The 9,253-nt window shown below is 43.1% G+C and overlaps 1 protein-coding gene and 1 long non-coding RNA gene across 6 annotated transcripts in view; one reads left to right on the top strand and one right to left on the bottom strand.

Moving 5' to 3' along the window:
* LOC307019405 overlaps positions 1-9,253 on the top strand; it is a 199,230-nt gene that overhangs the window by 76,377 nt on the left and 113,600 nt on the right. The window lies entirely within an intron of this gene.
* snx19a (sorting nexin 19a) overlaps positions 1-9,253 on the bottom strand; it is a 108,095-nt gene that overhangs the window by 53,151 nt on the left and 45,691 nt on the right. For all 5 annotated transcript variants that reach the window (XM_079647811.1, XM_079647816.1, XM_079647815.1 and 2 more), the window contains one exon: positions 8,317-8,403. The gene's annotated coding sequence lies outside the window, so the exon portion shown is untranslated. The remainder of the gene's footprint in view (positions 1-8,316; positions 8,404-9,253) is intronic.

Genomic DNA, 9,253 nt, shown 5'->3' with positions numbered 1-9,253 from the left:
ACCCCCCCCCGCCGTGACCTGGGAAGCCATCACAACACACTATTTGCATTCTACCACGTAATGATTGTAGGTAAAACGTGTGTGTATGTAGACACAGGGTATGATGAGATCATGAACTCCTGCTATAATAACATAGACAAAATCACTAAAACCCTAAGAACCACATTTATATCTGCATATGTTGACATGGAGCTGGATGGGAATATGGAAATGGTAGAATTAAGAACATCCTACAGAGATCAGTCAGATTTTACTGCACTGTCACTGCAGACAAAAAACTCTGTTGATATGATATGATAGATATCATACGCTTGCTTACTCATAAAAAGGCTAACCTGGGGTCATTTTGAGGCAAGCTCTCAGCTACATTCTCACATGGTTAACTGGAACCTGGCTGAGGAGGAAATCTCCCAATAAGATATGAAGTTGCTCATTGGATGAATGTTTGACCACATAGTAAAAACGCCTGTTTAATCCATTCTCAACTTCCTTTAGCATTGTACCAAAAATGGCCGCTGTTTTTTTAAGTGTTCATCTAAAAATGCCTTCAAATTAAAGCCTAGAATAGAATCAGACCTCAAAGCTACCTGTCCTTCCAACACACGATCACTGCATCAAATCACTTCCAAACTAATGAAAGAACGAGGACCGAAACATCAAGCAGTATCGCTGCTCAAATGCTGCTGAAGCTCCTGGATAGACCGAGCAGAAGAAGAAGAGAAGAGGAAGGAGAAGGAGAGGAAGAGGAAGAAGGAGACATGTAAATGGTTGCATGCAGTAGTTGGTGGATGGAGGGAGGGAGGGCAGAGCTGGAAATGAAGCTGTTACGGAGATCACGGATTACTGAACAATTATAGAAACTGTCATTTTGCCTCCAGACACATTTCAACACACTGAACTGTAGATTTAGGAGAAGTGTGAGCACTGAGGCGACCTGAAGTAGCTCCACATACAGGACTGCTGCCTCACTTACACCGCCCTTTAACAGCATCCATGTAAAACACAGTACACACTATAACAGCTTGTTACTGTAATTCTGCATCATGCTAATCCTGCTAGTTTAAGGACTAGTGCTTGTGCACCCTGCTGCACAAGCACCCTACAAATCTCACTCAGCATGCTTTGAGTTTTCCCTTTTAAGTATCCTCTATTCATGAGTAACATAGCACAGGTAGAAAGAGAAAAAGATGATCATGTTCATGAGGGTCAAACACAAGTGTACCGAGCTTTCAGTGTCACGCTCTCATCCAGTACTTTGTGCTGCTCTCAAGATAAGGCAATAAACCCCCGTGGGACACAGTGAGGGTCCTGATGAATTTGTGTCTTTTGTCTGTTATGTAATATAATAAAGTGAAGTGCATTTATAATGGGATTTGCACTTGCAGAGTGATATTATATGCGCTACAGCATTTCCTGCTGCTATTAATGAACACATGTTTACAGATATAGTGTGCATGAGAGTGTGTCAGACTGAGTGAGGCCTTTGTGTAACATTAGTCACTCTGGGTGTAACCTGAGTCACAAATTCCTCATCCAATCATTGTGCAGGCCCCAAAAAAAAAAAGGAAATGTGACAGCGTTTCTCCATATCACCCCACCTTGTCTGGACATCCCTCGATCGCAGTCACATGTCCCATCGCACCCACATTCCTCTATCAATCCCCCCCCCCCTCTGTTCCGGTCCACTGCCCTCACACGCTGCCTCTGGGTCTATAAACCCCTCCATTTTCCTGAAAGAAACCCAATGTTCCTCCTCTCCGTTCTATCTATGTGTGGGTGGCTCATATGAACATTCCCTGTCACCATGCCTAGCCTGATAAGAAAAGAAAAGCCATCCCTTCCTCTCTGCGCTTTGTTTCTATCCGCCATTTATTTGTATTTAGGTTACAGAGATGGGTGAGTGCCCCTCGCAGCTCCCGAGAACCCAACCCGTGCACATGACGAAAACGTCACAAGTTAGGGTCTCAGGGAATGAGAGAGGTACAGATTGTCTGGCGTGTCCTGAGCGACGTACGGGAGATCATCGGCTCGCTGAGACTGGAGCAGACAATGGCAGCTTCCTCTCTCGTTGGCTTTGTGCTGTACCCTAAGTCTCAATTTTGACGCTAAGTCCAGTCCGGTTTGGTAAGTCGGATCCGCATGCACCCAACGCTTATGTTTTAGTTCATCAATAAGACTTTCATACTATATAATACATTTCATTGTATTCTCTGCACAAGTCGAATACCGATACACGCCGTGAACCACGAGCAAAACGCGTAAAGACTGTAACATAAAACTAACCACATATCAACTTATTGCAAGGACACACACACATGCAGTTCATGCTTGTACTGTAGGCACCTCTGAATGGCCATACACACCCAGACAGACAGCGTTTTTATTTATCACATGATGTCCATAGGAATAGCCTGAGCATATTTCGGCCTGCCTGTCGCTGCAACAGTAAAATCATGGCACGATTAAAGAGAGTATGACATCTTTAATGCTTTACTTGACATGCCGAAATGCTGCACCGTGCACACGCGCAGCACTACCAGTCAGACGACAAGGACAGAGAATGGACTGCCGGATAAAAAAAAATCCCCTTGTATCGCAAAAAAATGAATAAGCCAAAGCTTCTTAGAACTTACATTCTCCCTGAGAGAGATCTCCCATCTCCAGACCAGGCCGGCTTGCCAGACCTCTGTGACTGCACCTGTCAATCACGCGGCTCTGACTGTACGGAGGGGAAAGCTCATTCGCCATGTCGACAGAATGAGATGTGACTGCCCGCGAGGTGAAGTGCGGGAGGAATAGGAGGATGGGAGGAGGGCGAGGAGACGAGATGCGAGGAAGAGGAAGAAGAAGAAGATAACTCACCCAGCTGAGCGTGGTGCTGCCGCAGTCTCTCTGTGTGTCTGCGCCCCAACAGAGGAGGGGAGGAGGCGGCCAGACAAAATGGAAAGAGAGAGAGATCTGTGAGAGAAAACAGGGAGCTGGAGAAAGAGTAGAGGATAAGATTTTAGTGCTGCTTGCTCAGGCTTTGTCGAATAGATCGGAGGGACTAGCACACAAGGCTGCTATAGCAGATTGGTGCTGTCTAGCCGTCTGCTGCTCAGACATGCAAGACTGTACCACCGTGTGCAGCCAGAGAGAGATGAAGCCAGGCGAGAGGGGAAAGGGGGAAAGCAGGTGGAATAGACTGTAGCAAAGGATGACTTACACGACAGAAACCTATGGAAGAAAGAAGCCATTACGTCGAAACATTAAGCAGCAACAGAAAACCTGAGAGCCAAACCCCGTTCTTTAGTTGTCTCTCCTGAATCAAAAATGCATTGCAGTTGGCACCGGGGGTGAAAATGTCATGCACGAGGGGGGAAAAAAAGAGCAGATCAATGGGCCTGCACCGCCACATGCTTACTATGCAGGAGAGCATGGACGAAAAGACAAATGAGAAGCAGAGAGAGAAAGAAAAGCAGGGAAGAATAGAGCGAAAGCAGCATCAAGGCCAGGTAAGACTTCTTCTTGAATAACGAGAAGAAAGCCAATGCACTCGGACACAGAAGCATGCTACATCCAATCCAATCAAGTCGTGGCTGAATCTCACAAAGTGTTCCACCTCAGCTTCACATCAGAAGAAACACAGATGGAAGTCCCTGATACTACGTAGGCTTGAAAACTATGAACATCAGAACAGCCATAGTTTAGTGGTAAAAGGAAAAGGCGTGTATCGCCTGTTGCCTATCCGCTGCTACTCACCCTCTTTCTCCATGTGACACGGCTACCCATCTTCTTCCCCCCCTGTCTGTCTGTCTGTCTCCATCTGTCTCACATTTTCTTTCTGCTCTCGCTCGCTGCTTTCGTCTCACTATATCACACCTCTCTGTCTGTGTCTGATCCTCCGTATTTTCTTTCCCTCCTCTGCCTCGCATGCTTCATGGATTGCAGACTCGAGTCCCCAGGGCAGAGAAACTGTAGAGCCTCTGCTTTCCCCCCTCTGTCTGCCGCATCGAAGAAACAGCACAGGCAGAGCGGGGGGAAAGAGAAATAAATACCATCCATTCATTTCCTCCCACAGCTGAAATCACTTAGACTGTAAAGGCCTGCTAAATGCAGAGAAGGAGAGATAAGAGGAAAGGTAGCGAGGAAGGGAGAAAGTGGAAAGAAAGGAAAGAAGGCAGAGAAAGGCAATCACATTTTTTTTTATCTTACAATGTATTTTCAAGCTCCTTTTCATTAAAAGGAAAGAAAAAAAGAATCCTTCTCCAGTCGGCAAGTCCGGTATTCTGTTCCTGTCTCTCTCCCCCCTCTGTGTGTGTGAGAGTGACTGGGTATTACAGCGTGTGTTTCATCGAGCAAAAAGGAGGGTGGGAAGATCGAAAGGAGGGAGTAAGAGAGAGAAAACCCAGTTCAGGCAGCGGTAATTAAAAGGAAATGTAACTGGAAGCCTGGCAGTCTTGTACTTTATCCGTTTTTAGCCGCTGTAAGGCAGCAGAAAAGTCTCATGAAAAGGGGACGACAGGCAAGATGGTAGGAAAGCGAGACAAATGGGGAGAAGAGGGATTGAGCAGGGTTCCTGTGACGGACAACAATGGGCTGAGATCAGTGACAGCAGAGACATTGCCTGTGGGATCCCACACTATCACCCTCTGCCCCTCTGCTGGTTACAGTGAGAGCATTCTCCTTCCTTTCTAGGTCACATAGAAAACCATAACCACAACCTAGCTCACATGTTTCTCTCTTTAGGACTCCATAATAATCAAGACATGTATAATTGTATGATTCTATTCTACTGTTTTTTGAAGCAAATGCATCTCTCTGGGCCACAGACATCACATGCTGCTTCATCACATCACATGCACTTCATGGAAGTGAAGGGGTCTGTCTCACTTTTACAAAAAATGCCTTTCTTTACTCTCACTTCCTCTCCAGCGACGAGGGCGCTTACAGTCGGCCACACAGAGCTAACATTAGAACGGCTAAACGGGACTATTTATAGACGTTTTTAACGAAGACAAAAAAAAACTACACTTAGATTCCACAATGAGGGAGTGGTGTGTGTGTCACTAGCTCCTGTATGCTGACTGTATACTGTAACACACTACCCCACGGCCACAACAACGCACACACAGGGATGCAAATTAAAAACACTCTGCTTGTACAAGGAAAAAAAGCGAGAGTAAGCAGGGTAATTATGCACCGAAACAAGAATCATGAGTCATGCTGTATCTACTGTAACTGACTCTGGAGCTGCCCCGCACTCAGGCCCCTGCTCAGAGCCTCTTTTACTCCACCTCCATCGAACCCGGTGGCCTTGGGACAGGGAGCGAAGAGTTTAAGTGGAAACAGTCTTTCATCACCAAGCCACTCCATGCTCTGCACATCTGCACACCGCACTACGGGGAGACCAGCTCGCCCCAACAGGACTGCATCCACTGCCGACTTTTATGCATTGGATCAGTGAAACACTGCCAAAGAAACATGCTTTTATGGAGAGCAAATAAAAGATGTAGCAGGAATAATAGATTTTTTACAGCTGTGTTAATCTGGGAATTCAGGAAAAATATTTTGCGGCCAACGGTTCATAATAACACAAATACTAAAATAAGGTATACTTGTAATATATATGTGTATTTATTGAATGTATTCTTTTTAGTTTATAAAAGTACACATTTCTTGCATTTGTTTTTATGTACAGTATGCCAATATCTTAAACTAGGTGTATCGAAAATGTAGTCAGCAATAAAAAGATCAATACTTAAATATGTCTGTGACGATGGGCTAAAAACCACATGTTTTGTGACGAAGCTCAAGAAAATAATTTGAATAAAGTAATAAATCGTTCTGTGCTACTTTGCTGTCAGGCACCTAGTTGATTTCAGGGCTCGGTGGTTTCTCGGTTTGAGGAAGGGAAAGTTGTAAATGGCTGTTTTGATCACAGCAGTGTCTTTACCACATAACTGCGCTGAGGAAATATACGGTTTTGGTTAAGTGAAACTGAACTTTGTACATAATTGGCTGCCGAGACGGTGTTCTTCCCCCTGCGGCTGCATGGTGTTTCCCTTCAGTGGCATCTCTTTCATTAGAGCGGCCCACAGAACATCGCTGCATGCCTTTTCCCCAGCTCCGACCCCCTTGTTGTCCCCCGCTCTGTGACAATTTTACATTTGTCATACTGTATGTGCCGCAAATTTTGCCATGTTCTTGTTATTTTGCGGACTTTATATTTTGTATCTTTTCCTATAAAAACAGTATAAATGTCGTACAAAACAAGAGCAATTGTGGAAATTCAAAACATTTGACATGAAGCCATCCAAGACAATGCATTCAAACATAAGTCAGTGCTCAGTGTAACCTCGCACAGAAGTGGGTGTTGAATGAATCCATCAGTGCAGAGCGAGTGGTGTTTCCTCAGGGAAAGCTAGGAGGCTGTACAGTTATCTCCTGAGGTGTCACTCTGAACTATACAACCTACTACCTCAACCTGAGGGACACTGAAGCTGCACCGTGGCTGCTTGTTTGGGCCAAATGGTACATGTATATCACGCTAAAACACATTTTACAGCATATTGTAAAAGCAAAATAAATGTATCATGACTGTTAATACGATACTGTACAAGCTTAGGAAAATGTATACAGCTAAAAGATGGGTAAATGGATCAAACATATATCACATTAAAGGACATTTTACATTATATCCAGGTAGCGAAATACATGTATCTTGATATAGACTGTTAATACGATACTGTATAAGCTTAGGAAAAGGTGTACAGCAAAAAAATGGGGTTGTTTGTTTCCTGCTAATCCATTGATATCTTACAAATCAAATACATGCAAACAACCTGAAATATTGCACTGAAGAAGTCCTGTTCATTTATTGTCAGCACTGACCCATTGGCATTAATCCTCGTTTGCGCAAAATGGATCAAATACATCACATTAAATGACATTTTACAGTTTATTCTGGTAACGAATTACATGTATCTTGATATAGATTGTTAATACGATACTTTACATTTGAAAGAAACGGTGTACAGGTAAAAGATGTTTCCTGCTAATTGATAGCATATCTGATTTTACAGAAACATCCTGACATGTTGCACTGCAGCAGTCCCTGTGCATGTATTTTCAGCGCTGACCCATTGGCCTAATTCAGGTATTTTCCCTGATATCGTGACGCTACTCTGGGTGGGGTCTCTCTGTAAAGATGAGACACGTGGGGTTGCCAAATCTTGCCATGACAGGGTCTCTGTTGTTCAACAGGAGAGCTGGGTGTTGTACATGGCTTAGTGTAAAGCCACTACAGTGATGAAGGTAATTGCAGTGTTTCTCACAGACAGGCAGGTGCTGTATTTGCCAGGAAGACACATACCTATAGATACGAGCTTGTGCAGCCAGTCACCACAAGTTCGGATCTACGGGTTTGTGGCAGCTGACAGTACCCCGCCAAGAGCAAATAGGAAAATAAAACACCGAAACAGGAAGTCATTCATGAATCTCATCCTATGAATATTCAACAAACTGCTAAGGTCAAGCTAATGAGTCACTTTGAACACAATATTTATTTTTGCAAAATCAACCTTTAAAGTATGACCTGTATTTGTACTTTTAATCGTTATTATATTTAAGGAAAAAATCAGTGATTTAGAGTAAATTAAAGTAAGGTTCCCTTCATGTATTTTTCATGGTTTGTGTTTAATCAGCCATTTCTAATGTGGATGTAATACATATTTATTTTAGAGGAGGTTTTTGAAATGAAATCACGACAGACTGAAGTCCGGAGCACATGACGTGAGATGGTTGTTTTTGTTTGTGTAACCTACTGATCACATTCTTCGGAGGTCACTGTTTGTTTTTAAAAAGCCAGACAGAATAATAAACTGGATGTTATTTTATGTGCGGACGTAAAAACGTAAAATACCAGCTAACGAATGATTTTAAATTCTGAAAATGCGTCTGAGTTTTTTAATAAAATATCAAAATATGAATACAAATGTCCCAAGGCCATAAGGGCACGATGTGTATTTATTTATGCTTTTGTATTCTTATAAAAATCAGCATTGAATCGCTAAGAGGCGACATATTGAAATGATTCTAAAACGAACTGTAAAATAAAGCAAATTGCACCTGTAAGAATTCAATATTTGATTTCAGCATAACTAAAGACGATGTAATTATATGATACATTTAGTGGCTCATAAAACAGTTTTCTTCACATTTCCAGGCCGTATAAAAGACATTTACTGTGAAATATCCTCAGTTACGGTGCGGATTGGAAACCACACTGAAACAAGCTAAACAAACTAGAGTAAGTATAATAAATTGCAAACATACCAGCAGGGCATCGATGGTCGGACTGGAGCAGAGGGGGTCAGGCTTCAGGACGAGTGTAGGCCAACGCTTCAGCATAAAGCAACAAACCTATCAAAACAGAATCAGAAATCATCAAAAAACAGACTGAGGACAGAACAGGAACGTTGACAGATCAGACACCGGTGCACACACACTCCTGAAAACACACACTTACAACACGTGGTAATCCAAGCATACCCTTGAAACATCAAAAAACCACATCCACTACCACAGCGATTCAATAACAGTTTTAAAAAAGCAAAAGTAGGATGATAACATCCCATGGTTACGCCCTCCTAACTCGTTGTCCGGTGCCCATTTTTCCGGGGTACAAAAACCTCAAATCGCCTTTCAAAAAGGTACGGCAAGAGAGAAATGGCAAAAGGTTGAATGCGGTAAGATGTGGATGAGGAGGAGTGGCAGCGCAGGGCTGGAATTTGTGACCAAGCAAAGGAAAGGGTGGTGTTTTCTTTTTTTTTTTTTTTTTTTTGGGATCCTAGCAGGATCCTTGGCTGCAGCTCTGTCCCTTCTTAGTGCTGCCAACATTTAGATATATCCCTTTGTCTTTAACTCTGTTGCATCAAATCTAATTTAGATATGAAAAAAATATATACAACTTAAAAAGAGAGAAGGAGGAGGAGGAGGGGGAAAAGAAACCGGACAACCAAACTAAAGCGCAAGTTATCAGAGAAAAGGAAACAGCATGAGTGAAAGTGAGAGAGAGGCTTAGCAGCAAGGGAAACCAAAAATTACGAAAAAAAAAGTCAAGATGGAAGAAGGTTGTTTCGCGTCAGAATTTTTTTTTCTCTGCAAACATATTATCTCCCAAGAGCGAGCTGCAAAGCGTGTCTTCTCTTCTGCTGTAGTCTTACCAAAGCTATGCCACGTAGTGAGAGAGGGAGAGAGAGAGAGAAAGCAG

Source organism: Notothenia rossii, assembly GCF_949606895.1.
Source record: "Notothenia rossii genome assembly, chromosome: 9".
NCBI classification, from domain to species: domain Eukaryota; kingdom Metazoa; phylum Chordata; class Actinopteri; order Perciformes; family Nototheniidae; genus Notothenia; species Notothenia rossii.
This window is presented reverse-complemented; position numbering and strand designations above follow the sequence as displayed.